General features: G+C 38.4%; 1 protein-coding gene across 7 annotated transcripts in view; it reads right to left on the bottom strand.

Annotated features, from left to right (window-relative positions):
* Kiaa1549l (KIAA1549 like) overlaps positions 1-18,044 on the bottom strand; it is a 287,464-nt gene that overhangs the window by 122,057 nt on the left and 147,363 nt on the right. The window lies entirely within an intron of this gene.

The following is an 18,044-nucleotide window of genomic DNA, read 5'->3' as shown; positions in this document are numbered from 1 at the left end:
TGCTTAAGAAAAAATGTGGAAGATTACTCATTTCTTTCCTTTTCTTTGAACAGTAATTGGACTACCTACAAGGCTATAAAACTCATATCCTAGAAAATCTAACATGAATGTGGCTACCTACCTGCCATGACCAATGATGCCAAAATAAACCTCATCCAAAAACCCAAAATGCACAATGAAGAAGGACTGTGCATCTGAGCATGAATGTTTTTTTAAAGTCCCCATGATATCTTCAGCAAAATATCTGAGATTGCCTATGTCTGGAAAGGTGGTGCCAATGAAACATATTTTTCTTCTCTGATTTAAAAGGATTCCTGATGCTATCATTCACGCCATGTCAAGTAGCAAAGGTTTCCTTTGGTTTAGGCAAGTTCAGAAACAAAAATAACTCACACCCAACCTAAGACAGGAGACACCTCTCAGGAAGCCTGGTGTCACTACAAGCACTTGCAGAGACCAGAAGTGTCAGCACTAATGTGAGAAAACGGGAGGGAGGCAAGGAGGCAGGCACAGAGCTCGCAGGCAAAGAAGGGAAGGAAATCTTAAGGAAGCTGTGAATTTCACACATCCTGCAGGATGATCCCCTTCCCACTGTTCCTTAGGGTTGATGGTGCAGAGGTGGCTACTAATATCCTTACCTAATATTACGTGTCCTTAACTAATACTTCAAATTAAAAATAACAGGGAAGGAAAGATACTTCTAGAGCTCTCTACCCTATGAGCTGAAAACATTGCAACCAACTGATAGAAGCAGTAAGCCAAGTGGTAAAGTCAGAAGCTCTGAGTGTACGAGTGTGTAACCTAAGCCACCTGGAACCTCGTGAGTCTCTGCACTAGTGTCACATGCAGGGAGGAAAGGAGCACACTTAGTGTGTCTCACTCAGCAGGCTGTTGTGAGGAGCTAATGAAATTACAGAGGAGGCATAAAAGCACTACATGAACAAGCTGTCTGTCCTTACAGGCTCTAAGCCGCTGTGTTTGTTTAATGAAAGAGGACACTGTGGCCCAGAGAGGGGACACCCTTAGCCAGAAGCCACATAACTGATCAGAGACAGAAGCAGGTCTGGATGTGAAGGCTCCTCACGTGTAATGCCAGCCTCCCTCTCCTTGGTGCTTTTCTCCAGCCCATTTCTACTCTTTACCACACCCCCATCACATTTTGCCAACAACAGCAACAACAAAAAAGGCAAATCACTAAAGCTATAGTCTTACAATCCTGGAGCTTTCCAAATAAGCAACATTCTCTACAGTCAAAATAGTTTTCTGAACTAGTCTTCAGTTTCTTTTCTTTTTTTTTTTTTAAGACTCAGAAAAGAATCGAAGGTGACTTTCACTCTGAATTAGGGAACACATGAAAAAATTTCCTTTCTGATTTGTTTCTTTTGTTTTTAAGATTCTCCATTCTTGGGGTTTACAAACACCAAAGAAATTTGCCTTGAGTTATTTTTAGAACAGGTCCAGGTGTAACCCATACTATATCCATTCTCAATGGGCTTGTTGATTCCATTTTGCAAACAAGAGCAACCCCTTTTGGAAAAGCTATTCTTATCAGCCCTATTCAGCCTGGTCAGAATCACTAGAGCCCCATGCTTAAGGCCCAAAGCTCCCACTGGATTCTGCCAGCCATCTTACATAGAAATCAAGTGACAAGATGCTCATAGCTCCAGGACACTAAAGGCCGCATTGTACTGCCCTTCTTGAAAACTGCTTCAGGTTTGCAATGGAAATTGCGCTTCTGTGTTACCCTGTGCAGCCTAAGGAGGTACTTGTCTTCAGCCAGGTACAATTTCACATGGAAGGTGGATGTTGCTTTCATGCCCAATCCTTCTTGTTCATGTTGTTTATCTCCTAGACAGCCTCAGCTTCATACTTTGCGTGCAATCACATGTTTTTACATATGTGAGTATATCATTCATGTAAAGTAATTTTGTGTTTTGGTATTTTCCAAATACACTTTAGAATCCATTTTTATTACTTGAATGCTTGATGAAATTTATGCAGGATTTCTTCTTTTGTACTTTCATTGAAATAGATTCAGCTATGGGTACAACTGATGGATCTAAAACAAATCCATCCTGTTTCAAATAAATAGGCTTTTCTTTAACTTAAAATGGATGTATAGATCAAACAGCTTGTGCTTTCAGCAAGCTGTCTCACAAACTTTTTCACAGAAGTCTTACAAACAGGATAACAGGTGTTGGGTGATAATCTGAAGATCTGTAACAAACAGATTTGCCGCAGCCGAAGGAGGCTGATGAAAAATACACTGAAGCGAAGAAAGATGGTCGCGGGTGGATTCGTTTTTACTGGACCTTGGTCTTTTCCCACCCAGAACCCAGGGTCTTCACTATTTCAAAGGCCTTGTGACGACAGGTTTCTAGCAGCAATTTTGAGAAGTGTTGTATTTATTCCATGAGATGGTCGTTAATCTGTTCACCATACATATCCACCTCTGCAACTGGGAGCACACGAAGCCATGAAATTTCATGACTGAACTCGGATATCTTTTTGGTTGGCTGGAGCCAGTGAGTTGTAAACAGAAATGACAAGTGTTTCTTTTTTTTTTTTTTTTTTGCAGTACCAGGGATCACACTCAGGACCTTGCATTTGGGAGGCAGGCGCCCTGCCACTGACCTAAATCCCCGGCCCTGACAAGTGTCACTTCTGAGCTGGGACATTTAAAGTAAGGCTAGGACACAGATGAGGATTAAATATAAAGGCTTGTCCTTAGTCCAAAAATTCCCCTAGACAGGAATAAGATGTGGAGCTTCCCTGTGAGAACAGCTTATGTTCCCTGTAGGTAGAGTTGATCAGAGTTCATTATGAACTAACTAGAAGAGAAATACAGGCTAGCAAGGAAATGACAAAATTTTGAGCTACTTTAAATTTTTCTCACCTTTAAACTAGAAAGATATTTCATACATAGAAAACAGTATACACCATATATGGTATAAACAATAAATAATGAAATGAGTACTCATTTGCCTTTTATTCAGCTTAAAAATAAAGCAAGTATTTCTAAAGCCTTTATCCTGCATGGTTTTCTCTTATATAAGAAACCTAAAATATAAACAAACAAACAAATAAATAAATAAATAAGAGATGGTAGGAAACAAGAAAGCAGAGTTTTTGGAAATGGAGGAGATCAGGGGAGGGAAGAGGTAGGGAAGAGGGAGGTAAACAGATGCAATATTAACAAGTTATATTACAGGCATGTACAAATCCCCCCAAACAGAAATAACTATTATGTGTTGCCAACATACACTAATAAGAAAAAGAAAACAAAGAGGGTCTAGTCCACTGCTCTCTGCACTTCCCACAGTACACCTGGGCAGCTGTAGTGAATTCTGAGCATGTTATCTTAAGACAGACATTAAGAAATCAATATGTCCTATGGAAGGTGAGAGCAGCCAGGTGGTTACTGAAAGCCAGGGACAATAAGGGGAGGGATGGTAAAAGGCTGATCAAAGGTATTATGTTAGATAGGAGTAACAAGCTCCTGTGTGCCATGGCACAGTAGGGAGACTATAGAATAACAATAATGTGCCGTATATTTCAGAAAGCTGGAAAAAAGGAGTTTGAAATTTTTCACCATAAAGGAATGATAAATGTTTAAAGAAACAGATATGTTTACCCAGATTTGAGCATTACACAATGTATACATGTATCAAAACATTACATGAAACTTTCAATATGTGCAATTTTTATGTATCATTTAAAAAATAAAAAAGAAATCAATACATGTTAGTCTATGATAATGATAGAGTTGCTTTACAGATTATGAAGAGGAAACCAATTTATAGAGATCCTGGTCTGCACTGGAGTGACATCCCTAGTGGTACTCAAAGCTCCATGACTGACGAGGCAGAGCAGGCTAAAGTATCAGTTTTATTGAAATATGTAGAAAAAGCTACTTACAGTAACTCCCTAACTTATGAATGTTTGAATCGAAAACTTTCATAGACAGGAATGGACCTCACATTACACAGATGTGAACAAATTGTAGAAGTAGCTCACGTGTCTGCTGGACACTGTCACAATTGTGCCGCTGTGTGCACGCTGTACAGTGCAATAGTGTACGGTAGTACGGTGCTCAGTCAGAGCCCAGCATGTCCAGAAGCAAGAGGAAAAGCAGTGGTGATGTGGAAGTTTGGTTTTTTTATGCTTTACGTCATATATTTGTGTCAAAGGTGTATAAGACTCACTTTGTAGGACTTACAAACAAATCCAACTTATGAACGCTCTCCCTGAATGGAACTTATTTGTAAGTCAGGACTTACTGTATTTATGAAGATAAGCACATTAAGTACCTTATAAAAGTACTTAATGTCTTAAGTACATTATAAAATTCACAGGACTGTTTTAAGGAAAAACTAGGGCCTTCAAAAACATGTTGACAAATGGTTATGTCTGACACTGACCTGGGGAGTCAGTTTACCCATCTCTGCTGTGAGGGGTATTATTATGTCAGTGAAAACGTTTAAAAAGACTGATTGATGGGGACATATAAAAAGGGAGTTGAATATATTATTTAGCAACAGAACCAGAGTGAGGGAAGAAGTTACAAAGAGAAAGATTATACTTTAACACTGAATGAGAGACATCTCTAATTAATACAACTATGGAAGCAGAATGAGCCAGCTTAAAGTTAGGAAGTTCTTCACTACCTGAGGCACTCAAAAGTGTAAACTGTAGATTAATCCATCCTCACCTTCCCTTTTCCCTTCTTTTCCTCCCTCTCTTTCTTCTGTCCATGCGCAAATGTCTATGTATGCCAGATACTGGGCTAAGCAACGTCTTAAGGAAAAAACATATGTGGTCTCCGGCATCACAGAACTCACAGTTTGATGGTACATATGAATATAAAGCAAACATTTTCACAATGTAAAAATGATAAATGTTATAGATGAAAACGGCATAGTCCTTAAAAGGATGCAATAGAAAATGTGACCTGATCAAGGGAAGTGAGAAAGCACATCACAAAAGAGGTGACTATCAAGATCCAAAGGATGAGTAGAAGTTAATCAAGCAAAGTGATTACAGAAATGCATTCTGTGCCCTGTGGCCAAAAGTAGTATAATGAACACAAGGAACTGAAAGAAGCTCAATCAGGAAGAGCGAGGGTGGGCACGGCAGGAAATGAGGCTGCAGAGGTAGAGGTTGGTTAGACCACTGGAGCACTGTACATTTTAGTTGGATGGAGAGGACAGGGCTGGGTACTGTTTAGGAGGAAATTTGTGTTTTGGAAGAATCATTATGGCTGCAGAGTGGAGAATGGACTGGAAAGGGGAAAGAGTAGATGACAGCAAACAGGAAACACCTGCAGTGGTCCAGGCGTGAGATGACAAAAAGGATGGGCAGAAGAGTTGTGCCATGGTGGGAGATGGAAACAGATCATCTTTTTATGGTCCCTTTCAATACTCAGAGTTCAAGATTCTATTATTGCACTAAATGTTTGTTTTTATACATGTAGTGATTTGATTTTTTTCCTTTCTAACAGTCACAGATCTTCTTTCATGCTTCCCACCGAGAGGAGTGGACTATGTCCCTTCTCCTTGAATCTGACTGGGCTTGAGTTGGTTGAGCCAATGAGAATGTGACAGGAGTGATGCCACGTGACCTCTGAGGCTACGTTATAAACGAACTTGCAGCCTTAGCTAGGTCCCTTGGCCTTCTCCCTCCCTCTCTCCCAAACCATGAGCCTAATAAAACACCTGTTGTTTTCGACACTGAGTGGTCTGCTGTGCAGCAAAAATAACTGAAGTTGTCTAGATGAGATTGTGCCCCTCACTGGGGAAAGTGACTCTACAGCTTCAATCAAATTTCCAAAAGGATCCAGAAGCAAAAAAAAAAGCAATTAAAAACCTTCATTTGAATGAAAAATAAGTTTGCTTCATACACTTAAAATCATGTCTATGCTAATTAAATACAATCTTTAAAGTTGTGTCATGGAAGGCATAGAACAAGAAAAACTTGAGGGGAAAATGAGAGATAGATGGTATTTATTAAGGGGAAAATCAGTTTGCAAAGCTAGGGTAAAGATAAGTTACAGAGAACACACACACACACACACAAAGGCAAAGGAAGTAAAAGTTTGCCATAGGTGGTGTGTCTGGCAAGCTCTAAGGCAGCCCCCATGATCTGGTGGCCACACACTCCTGCTCCTTGAGTATGAGCAGAACCTGCTACTTATGGCTAACCAGTAGAATGTGGCAAGGGTGATGGGATGTCATGCTGGGGATTATATTATTTTATATAAGATGCCATCAAGTAAAAGCTCATACTGGGAAAGTCCATGTGTGGAAGAGCTGTGGGTGGCCCCTGGAGCTGCAGGTATGATATATATATCATACTTATCCCATTGTTCTTGCCACTTTCTTAAGCAGTTCAAAATGTTCACCTTTCATAGCCATTCTGACTTTGAGGAAGAGCCAGAAGTCACACAGTGCCAGATCTGGTGAACAAGGTGGATGAAGACACACCATTATGTTTTTATGAGCCTGCCTTTCTGTTAGATGTCTGATCACACCTCATAAAGACATTCACGAAAGAGGACTTTCCAGAACTGCTTCAGAAAGTGGCAAGAATGACAGGTTAAATGTATTCAAAGCAAGGGGGAGTATTTTGAGGGGGATTAAATCAATGTTTGTTTTACTGTGATAAATTTTTTAAAAATTTAAACATTCACCCTATATTTTGATCACCCTTGTACATGTAAGTTGTGTTAAGCCATGAAGTTTGTGGGACTGTGTTGCACAGCAATAGAAAACTAACACAGGTAGGAAGTAGAGAGCTGTGGAAAGGTGTACAGGGAAGGAAGAGTGTAGGAAGAAGAGATGGTGTACAGGCTAGCATAGCTAAAGTGTAGCACAAAGGACAAGAAGAAAAAGCCATCAAGACATCTCAAAAGTAGCACAATTTAATACATTTGTCTGGAATATCACAGAGAATAAATTGTGAATATAAGAAATCCAACATAGTACCTGAGACCTGCAGGGAATTATTTGAAAACACCATAAGCCACACAGCAAACTACACTGGGATATGCTATGAAAACAGACTTGTGTTAAAATCTCATTTCTCAAGAAAAAATACTGAGCCATTCTGGTTAAATTAAAATGTTTGTTAAACTTCCACTGACTCTGTAACCCCCCCCAACACACACACACACACGCACACGCACACACACACACTGATTTTTTCTATTTAGAATGACATGGGTTATTTTTCACTGACAAATATGATAACAGTCTTCAAAAGAAAATCAACAACAAACAAAATCCCACACTCAAAGCAAGAGACAGCCATATCTTTCTGCATAAGTCCCTGCACAATGCCTCCTGGACCCCTGCAAAGGTCATCCTTCTGGGGACAGGCCACCAACTCCCTTCTGTTCATACAGCGTTGCTCACAAAGGGACTGATAACCTGAGGCATCTTACTAGGAAGAAGCTGAAATGGTAAGAGATTTAACCAGATGCTAGATGGGGCAGAGAGATGGATTTACGTTGGAAATAAGAATGGAAGCATCCAAGACAAAGATCCTCAAAATAATGAAAAGGTAAAATGATTCATCTTTTCCTATCAAAAGGAAACAAGAATGGGTAGTTATACAAAACTCAATTCAGTGCACAATTGTACCTATATATTTTAAGCTTATATGAACAAGAGCTTCTTTACAGAGCATCTTTACAGAGCATCTTTACAAGCATCTTTACAGAGCTTCTAGAGAGTGATGATTTACACCCATAAGAACATCAGACTTAATAACCAGCACAAATCAAATCATTATGCATAAACATGCACACACAGATTAAGTGTCAAAAGCTTCCATGGGTTTAGCAAATATGCATTAAGTTCCACTTGTAGCATTGAACAACAAGTGTCAGAAAGTTCATTAACATGGAGAAACATTAAAAAAAAAAGAAACTTCAAGTGAAAATGAGGATTAAAATGATTAAAACAAATAACTGATAATTTGAAATAGGAAGAAAAGGTCCAAAGGGGTAGGGGAAGTGGGAGGAGAAAGGGAAAGGAAAGAAGGGAAAGGAAAAATTATGAGAAAAGAAAAAAATGGAAACAAAGTCTATGTAAATAGGGAAGGGTGGAGGGGATGAAGGGCACATAGGTATGGGGCAAAAAATAAGAACCAAGATACACCATGTACAGGTATAAGCACCCAATGATAAATGTAAACGAATTGTATACCTAAAATGTACCAATAAAGAATTTAAGCAAAAAAAAAAAGGTTAATAAAGTGAGCCAGGCTGGACACATGGAGCCTGTCACTCGTGTCAAAAGTGGTGAGAACTGCCCCCAGGCTCCCAGACCTCAGAGCACCACATACCACCCAGGTGCCTGGGGATCGATCGATCATTCAGGAATCTGTTTTTCCTGAGGATCCCACAGCTGCTACTTTATCATTCTCAGTACTTAAATACAAGACACAGATCTGGGCTGTGATGCTGCTACACTCAAATTATTCTGGCCACTTACATGGCAAACAGAACTTAAACCTCCAAAAAGCACACATGTACATCAGGCTCCTTTGCTGCTTTTTCTCCTCTCCAATCCTCTCTCACCTCAGTCAGTAGGGCTGGGTCAGTCTGCTGCTTATGGCTGTCAACAGAGACCCTCCTTTCCAAGGCCATCTGAGCCCACTCCTTTGGGTGTTCATGCAGGTTCTCTGAGGCCCTGGATAGCTTCCTGGTCTTGTCACCTAACCAGTCACCGTCCTTTCCCAGTGAGTGCTCTTCCCTTCATTGACTGCTGGGGGCACTAAGGAGAAGAAAGTCTTCCCAGACCAGCCTCTGTGTAGTCACCACTGTTTCTAACCAGGGTCCTGAAACCATACACTTTGTCCCCTCACTGCCAGCAAGTTTCCTTAGTCACAGCACTGAAAGAAGCACACACCCCGCTGACAACTCTTTAATGTAGGAAACTAAGCCAACTGATGAATAAATGTTGACAAATGTACCAAACTCCTTCTCCTTATGTCCAGAGACAAACATCTTCATCTTCCTGTCAGGCCCTGGAGACAGATTGCTTGTTCAAACCTCACTCCTCGATTTGCTAACTGTGTTACCTTGTCCAAATTATCAACATCTCTGTGCCTCAATTTCCTTTTCTGTAAAATGAGAACCATGACAGTACCTACCACATAAAATTGTTTGAAGGATTAAAATGAGATGATACATGTATAGTCCTTAGAAAAATTCCTGGCACATGGTGTCCAAGAAGAGCTAGCTACTGTTATTATTATTATTATTATTATTATTATTATTATTATTATTAAGAGGCATGGATGTACTCAGAAGCTGCCACAGTGGACATGGATGCAATCAGAACTAGGAAAGGCCTGCAACTCATGCATGATCACAATCCCACACATCTACACACTACAGTTTGCAGAACATTTTCATCTCTATCATCCCATCTAGTTCTTCACTGTACCACTGAGGTAGAGGGCAAAGATTATCATCGCCATATACAGGTGAGGAAACAGGGCTCAGAGGGTCACATGCTGGCTGGGCCTTGGTCACCCTAGGATTTACTCCACAGCCCAGTGAGACGCTCCGCACTGACCCCTGTGATCCAAGGTTGTCTGTACCACATAAGTCTTCCTTTATGTCCAGGTCTGGGTGGGCTCTACCCTCCCAGAGTGACCTGAGCAGATGGCACCCAAGCAGTGGCTGCCTCTTTCTTCTTAGTTGGGTGGCGTGTATCTGTTTCTTTGGTGTTGCTTTGGCAAACATTATCAGGCATGACTCTAAATCACCGAGGCCTGTCAGGCTTCAATTCCCAGAAGGTCAAAGAGGTGGATTAAAAGTCATTGCTGTGCTGAAGTATGCATCCCACACCTGCCATGCATTGATGTGTGAAATCCTTGCAAAAAGGAATGAAGTGCTGAAGTTTGGTGCCTGGGATGTTCTTGCTGAAGATGATTCCTCTTGAGGCTCTTTAAAGCAAAGTGCACCAGTTAATAGAATCAGATTGCCATTCCTTGAAGTGATGCCAGCAAGACTGAGGTTCTGCTTACTCCACCAGCAGAAGCACTTTAACTTCCAAAGCTCTTTCGCAGCTATTTTCTTTTTTAAAAAATGTATTGCTTTCAAATTCTTTGGGAAATAGATTTCTGCAGCTGGTCTCTGCCCCCTCCCCAATTATGCCAGTAATACAATTACACTTTTATCTTGGTAAACCTGGGTTTACAAGATCATTACAAAAAAATTTAGAAAAGATAGACAAGTAAAAGAGAAAGGAGTCCCTTTGTGATCGCTACTTGTGATATGTCAGTTTGACTTGAATAAGAACCACCTCACTGCTATTATGGAAGATTTGGGTGTGTCTGTGGGTGACTGACATGTAGGTCAGCAAGTGAGGGGGGAAGACCCCTCCCTGGACGTGGTTGGCATCAACCAACAGGCTTGTCTCTTGGTCAAAATAGAAAGGGAAAGAAACAGGAAGTGTTTTCCTTTTTTTCAGAAGAATTCCAGTCTTGGTCCTTGCTTTTGGACCCTGCTCTTTAGTTCCTTCAGACTTCCAGGATGGACTCTTCGGCTTTCTGACAGACTCACACTGGTGACTTCAGTGAGCTTCAGAGCCTTCAACCTTGGACTGTTATTGGATACTCCAGCTCTCCAGAGCCATTTTGGATTCTTCCATCTCTGATCTGGCCACTGGGACTCCTCTGATTCTGATCCTGTAAGGCTATCTTACAAATCCCTTGTATAATCACACATATATTTTATATTGAATCTCTAGAAAACCTTAACTAATACACTCCTCCTCCCTCACCTCCTACCACAGGCATGACGTACCACATGGAGAAAACTGATTCAGATGGTAGTGGACTTTATTTTTACGTTTTGTTTTTGGAAAGCCTTTTTTTTGCTTGCTTTACAGATCTATGATTACACTGCATGCCCAACCTCATGCTTATTTTTCACTTTCAACATTTTATTAAAAAGAAATTTTCCTTATTAGATAAAGCTGCATCTTCTTTCCACTAAGATGTAGCATTCTAATTTGGTTAATCATTCCCTGACTGTTACAGCATAAGTTGCATGTAAATTTTCAGTACTGTGAATAATGGCCTTTTCTCCTTCTAATTTTGTCATCACAGCCACCGTGCACCAAGTAGGACAGTTATCTATATGAAGAAGAGTAAATCAATTTACTTGGAGGGTTTTTCTTTTCTTTCTCCTCTGGTATCTTTGTGATAGGGTCATTAATAAGTTTAAACTCAGTCGCAGAAAACACAATTAACCATCAATAATCTACCTTCAAAAGTGGGACAATCCTATTAGTAAACCTTTCCAAATGGGGTGTGCTGGAGCACTCCCGTAATTCTCTGGGAGGCTGAGATGGGAGGATAACAAGCCTGGGCAACTTAGCAATTTAGTGAGACCCTGTCTCAAAAAATAAAAAGGGCTGGGAATGTAACTCAGTGTGGACGCCATTCAATCCCCAGTACTGAAACAAACAAACAAAAAAACCTTTACAAAGTTTCATATTAATTTTTATTATTTTATGCTAGTGGATCAAAAGGAAGTTGCATCCTTTCAAATCCATTAGGCAAGTGAGACTTTGGGGATATATGAAATTCTGTACCTGAAGAAAAGCAGTTATATCAGCTTAGAGTTGGGCAAAAAGATGAAATACATTACCATGTTTCACAACATTTTGTAGAAGTTTGAATGCAAACCTCTTCTATGTTACAATCCCATAATTAAGATGTCACCCTCTGGGATCTCATCTCATTAAAAAGCTTCTGCACTGCAAAAGAAACCACCAACAGAGCTAAGAGACACCCTACAATGTAGGAAAAAAATTTTAGCAGCTGTACCTCAGACAAAGGTCTACTATCTAGAATATATAAAGAATTGAAAAAAATCAGGCCCCCCTAAATTCAAAAACCCAATTCAAAAATGGGTATCTGAAATGAACAGACATTTCTCAAAGAAGTAAAAGCAGCAAATAAATATATGAAAAAATGTTCAACATCACTGGTCATTCAAGAGATGGAGATGAAAATAACACTGAGATTCCACCTCACCCCAGAAAGAATGGCTGCTATCAAGAAATCAACCAATAACAAATGCTGGCGGGGGTGTGGGGAGAAAGGAACCCTCCTCCATTGTTGATGGGAGTGAAGACTGGTGCAACCACTGTGGAAGTCAGTATGGAGATACCTCAAAGAACTAGGGCTGGAGGTCCCATTTGACCCAGCTATTCCCCTGATGGGTATCTTCCCAAAAGAATTAAAAGAATCATACCACAGCGATATATGTGCACCCATGTTTATAGCAGCACAGTTTGTAATACCTAAAGCTTGGAAACAGACCAAGTGCCCATTAACTGGAAACTGGATAAAGAAGATGTGGTTTTTTAATAAAATGGTGTACTACTCAGCCATAAAGAATGAGAAACTAGAGACACTTATAGCTAAATGGATGCATATTGAGGTTATACTTTTAAGTGAAATAAATGGGATACACATGTGTAAATACCGAATAGTTTCTCTAATGTGAGAAACAAAGTGTAAATAAGGATTAAAATGATTAAAACGAGTAATTGCTAATTTGAATAGGCAGAAAAGGTCCAAAGGGGTAGGGGTGGTGGGAGGGGAAGGGGAAAGGAAAAACTATAAGAAAAGAAAAAAATGGAAACAAAGTCTATGTAAATAGGGAAGGGTGGAGGGGGTGAAGGGCACACAGGTAATGGGGAAAAAATAAGAACCAAGATATATCATGTACAGGTACAAACACCCAATGATAAATGTAAACGTACTGTATAACTAAAATGTACCAATAAAAGAATTTGAGGGGAAAAAAAAAGATGTCACCCTTCCCATAACTTTATTTTTAGCTCTTAGAGTATTTTTCCCTTTCTACTTAGTATTACAGCCAGTTATCCTCCTTATTTGCTCAATCATCTTAGTCATTTATTTCCTAACTTTTTATTGAATGGTTTCTCTGACAGTACTCCATCCCAAACACCAACAAGCTGTAACCCTCATGGTAAAACAGACCAAAGCCACCATTCAGGGCAGGATCCAGAGTCAGAACAGCTGGGTTCCTGGTCTCACTGCCTCATCCCAGCTACATAAACTGCACCCGTTTGCTCCTAAGATGTGGATAATAATGTCTCTCTCATAAGGCTGTTTTGAAGCTTTACAAATTTTAAATTTTTTATTAGTACATTTTTGCAATTTATAGTGATTACATTTAGCTTGGGAGTTTGATACATATACATGTTACATCTTGATAATTTTTTTCCATTAAGTTTATTGGTACATTTTAGGTATAAAATACAGTTACATTCATCATTGGGATCTTGTACCATTACACGATGTATCTTGGTTCTTATTTTTTTCCCCTTCCCCTACTCTCCCTTCACCCCCTCGACCCTTCCCTATTTGCAAAAGACTTTGTTTCCATTTTTTTCCTTTTCTCATATTTTTTCATTTCCCTTTTTTCCTTTCCCCTACCCCTCCCACTTACCCTGCTCCTATAGACCTTTTCTTCCTATTACACAATATCAATTATACATTTTAAAATTATAATATCAAGATCTAGGAGACATTACCACAGATTTTACAGAATTTAAAAGGATATTACATCTTGATAATTTTTATTCGCTCCTCTCCTCTATCTCCCCTATGAGTGAGTCAAATCTATCCTTCTTCCTGGCTCAATAGTACTCCATTGTGCACATATACCACATTTTCCTGTTCCTTTGATCTGTTGATGGACATATAGGTCACTTCCATGATTTAGCTATTGTGACCTGTGCTTCTATAAACATGGGTATTCATATATCACATGTTTGCATGTAGTACGATAACTTTAATACTTCTGAGGAGATCCCTAGGAGAGGTATAGCTGGGTTAAACAGAATTTCTATTGTTAGTTTTTTGAGAAATCTCCACTGTGATTTTCAAAGTGGTTGTACTAATTTATTTACTTTCTCACCAATAAATCCCCTATAATCTCACCCCCATTTGTTGTTTTTTGAGTCCTTGATAATGGCCATGCTAATGGGAGTAACGTGGAATCTCAGGGTTGTTTTGGTTTAATATATTTTCTCATGTATGTATTAGCCATTTGTATGTATTCCTCTGTGAAATGGCCAAGGTTGTGTTTTGAAGTTTAAAAGTCTAAATCCTCATATGTAGATTACTTGGAACATATCATGGTACGTGGTCAGCAGTCAGTAAATGTTAGTTATTATGATTGTCATCAAGACACTCAGAATCTAATTAGGAGGTTTTGGAGGTGTAACTTTTCCCTAAACTATTATCACAACAAATTCTTATACTCCCACTTTTGTGGCAATTTCTTTCTATCTTTTCTGGAATCATTCCCATTTCTTATAATGAACTCCTTTCTCCAACAGTAATCTCCCCCCATGGTACCTGGGAAACCCATCTGGCTTTCTTAGCATTGTCAAGACTCATTGTGGTTCTGCATTAGATTTTCCCCTTAAAGTTGGCTTGCTTTCAGGCAAGGATGTGGATCAGTCGATGATTTACTGTTGCAAGCTGAACAATTTTCCTATTAGGGTTCCTCACAAATCTAACTGCGGCCTTAACCAAGATTCAAGGAGAAAACAGAGACAGAGTAATGTATTTTTTTAATTCAAAGAATTCTTAATATTCCCCTGACATTCAGTTTGGACCATAAAAGTTACATCTAGAGGACAATTAATAGCCTGAAATGTTTTCTTTTTTAAAATAGAAAGATTTTCAAAAGAATTTAGAATGAATATTTAAAAATTAGAAACATAAAGGAAGAACCTCATCTCTCAAAAAAGAGGAATTAATAAAAATAAAATCTGTTGTTAATGCAGTATAATACAAAGAATACTTGAAAGGATAAATAAATTCAAAAGCTAGTATTTTGGAGAAAAATAAAAAGACCAAAATGGGGAAATCTTCAATAAGGCTGATTTGGAAAAATATACGGAGAGCAGAAATATAAAAATTTGGGACTTAAAAGGATAAAGAAGAAATTTAAATAATTATTTCATATGCAACTACATGGCAAAATGTTTGAAACACAAAAGGAAATAATGAAAATTAAACCAGAGATGAAGAATTTGAAGAGACAAATTGAACAATAAAAAGGAACCACTATTGAAAAAGGTACTAGGACCAGTCATGTTTAGTTGAATTCTAACTCTGAAAAATAGGCAGTTCCAATGTTATTAGACTAATTCAGGCTTTGAAATATCTGGAAATGTCTATAATTCATTTTACAAAGCCAATACTATTTAGCATCAAGATCCAAGTAGATATATTTTTTAAAATTAAAAATGATCAAAATATGTGAGTAAATATGGGTCAGCTAAACAAAAATATAGAGTTGAGGGTACAAAAGATTGCAATAAAAATGGAAACCTATACACACTCTAAGGTTCTACTTATGCAATTATATAAAAAATATGTGAAATAGAAATCGTTTAATAATATATAACTTATCAATTAAATAATAAAAAATTTATATAAAGTCCATGACAAACGCAAGCACATATGTGGGCATATACAAAACACATAGACAAACAGAACAATAATGTAAAATTTTTTTACTTCATTCAAGGACCAGATAGTATGATCCTAGACCAAATCCTGAACTCCTAATAATTTCTCAAAGGTTATCATGTAAAACCCCAGCTTTGCACCATTTACACTGTTAGAGAATAAGTAGAGAGGTGCTCGCTTCAGCAGCACATATACTAAAATTGGAGAATAAGTAGAGAATATTCATTTTGTATCTCAGTGTATTTTGTTATATTGAAAAGAAAGCAATCCTTTTCTATCAGGGACATTCAGACAACCTGGTATTCTCTAAAACTGACAATAAGCAAAGATAACCATGTCCAAACACATGTTCCAATAAAAAGATGTGAGGAGAAAAGAGGATTCTCCATTCAAAACCATTTAAGAAATCTCTTTGGGGAGATTCACAGTGCACATAAGCACACTAAAGGCTCAGGAAAGTCGTGTGATAAACAATAGCTCTATTTGACCCAGAAAATCCTCACAGGAGTTGACTGTGGAACTCTTTGTTCTGTTTTCTTTCTTATGTGTGATACCAGTTAACATCCCAAGGAACCACTGCTCTGAAGAAAACCTCAAGAGAATCCCAGCTTAGATCATTTCAGAGTCAAAGTCAGTGCTCTTGAGCAATAACAGGTATTGAAGAAAGAAGAAAAAAAAAAGAATTGATAGGTAGACCAAATGCATTATAGGATTAGAAAACATGTTCTTTGCCATTCTGTAGCTAACAGATTTTTCTACTGTCTGCTTCTTTCACAGTATATTCTCCCAGGCTTATTCAGGAACTATTAATGCACTGACCCAGCTTAAGGATGAGCACTAAGGGAATTATAAATGCAGTAACAAATGTAAAGGACCAGCATATTATACTGATTGGCTCTGTGCTTCTGAAGGCACTAATGTAATCTAGGTAAGATAATAAGATTAATATTTGATTGTTTTCCCCCTCTGGCTGGAGACACACAAGAAAAATTGTCTATACACACAAAAAAGGCTGTATAATGTTACATGGATACTGATGTTCTTCTTACAATTAGACACTAGAAGCCTGGAAGTATCTATTTTGGAGCCAAAGAAACAAAATCTGTTGCTAATATTAATAACAGATGTTAATTCTTAATTTCATATTCATCAATGATGATCAGGCATAAGTTTTACTATAAAAGTCTAATTCCATTAATATGAATAACACTATTTCTGGCTGTGTTTATTCAGATTCTTATAAAAAGAAATTATACCTCAATTTTATTAAGATGATAATGCTTAAACTGATTGTCTCTAAGATAAAAAGAAAAGAAAAATTTACTTTAAGTAAATAGTTTTCAAGACTTTTGGAAGCATCCAAACTCAAAAAGATAGCCAATAGGTTCATAACATTTTTCGTTTAGTTTATTTCTTGGGACTGGATATACATGTGGTCATATCAAAATAGACTTATTTTTAAATTCTGTAATTTAGACATTTCACTAACTGAGGCTACATTTTCTCTCAGTATCAACGGATAAGGTCTACTTAGATTAAAGTTAGATTTACTCCATCTACCAAAGTTCTAGTTCTATCTTCCAAAGCTTTGTTTTACCTAGTAATATCCAAAATCACTAGACATGATTGGATTAGACAATCCCATACACAGTGGCAATGGGCTTTATCCCTTCAGTCTCGTCCAACAAATCTGTGACTAACAACTGAGTCTCAAGATGTCTGGCCGGAACTATGGGGGCCCACAGAGGAGCCTGGATGCTGTTGCTTTCTCTACTTGGCTTAACCAGCACAGATACTATTCTTCTCTAGGGAAAACCTAGAACAGACTGCACACCATTTGGTGAACTCTCAGCAAAGTGCCACGTGTGTCTGCCTAATTTTCATGTACTGGAAAGACAAGAATCCATACCTATGAATTTCTTTCTGTACTCATCAATTAACCTGTTGAGCACCTACCACAAACCAACACTGAATATTTCCTACAGTCCACATTACTCTAACTATACAAGTGTGAACATATGTAAGCCTCACAACAAAGCTATTGGGAAGATATTCATTCATATTTTCATTTTACAGTTGTAGATACAGGCATAGAAGTTAAAAATCTTATCCAAAGTCATACAGCTTGCAAGTGGTGAGGATGATGATGACTTTAACCCAGACAATCTGGTCTTAGAGTCCACATTCTTAACCACAATTGTATCCTGCCTTGCTAATAACATGAAGGCCTCTACCTCAAAGTGTACAACATTCTTTAAGCACCCTGAAAAGGCTCTACACCTTTTAAAGATGTTTCTTTTTGTAAACAAATTGCTTAGCACAAGGCTTTCAGATGCTAGTCCAAATTCCAATCCTTGATGCAGACTTTTCACCCAACCAAGACAAATCAAGAAAAATAACTACAATAGTGGAGGGGTCCCACACATGTGTTCACCAACTGCCTTTTTCGGTATAGTGAATAATCCTCTGTGTTTAGTAGCAAAAGTTCCTTTTCTTTCTGA

The sequence above is a fragment of the Heterocephalus glaber genome, unplaced genomic scaffold (assembly GCF_053883595.1).
Source record: "Heterocephalus glaber isolate CG9 unplaced genomic scaffold, H.glaber_assembly_v1.0 deba00000594, whole genome shotgun sequence".
NCBI classification, from domain to species: domain Eukaryota; kingdom Metazoa; phylum Chordata; class Mammalia; order Rodentia; family Bathyergidae; genus Heterocephalus; species Heterocephalus glaber.
The sequence above is the reverse complement of the archived record's forward strand: the minus strand, read 5'-3'. Positions and strand labels throughout refer to the sequence as shown.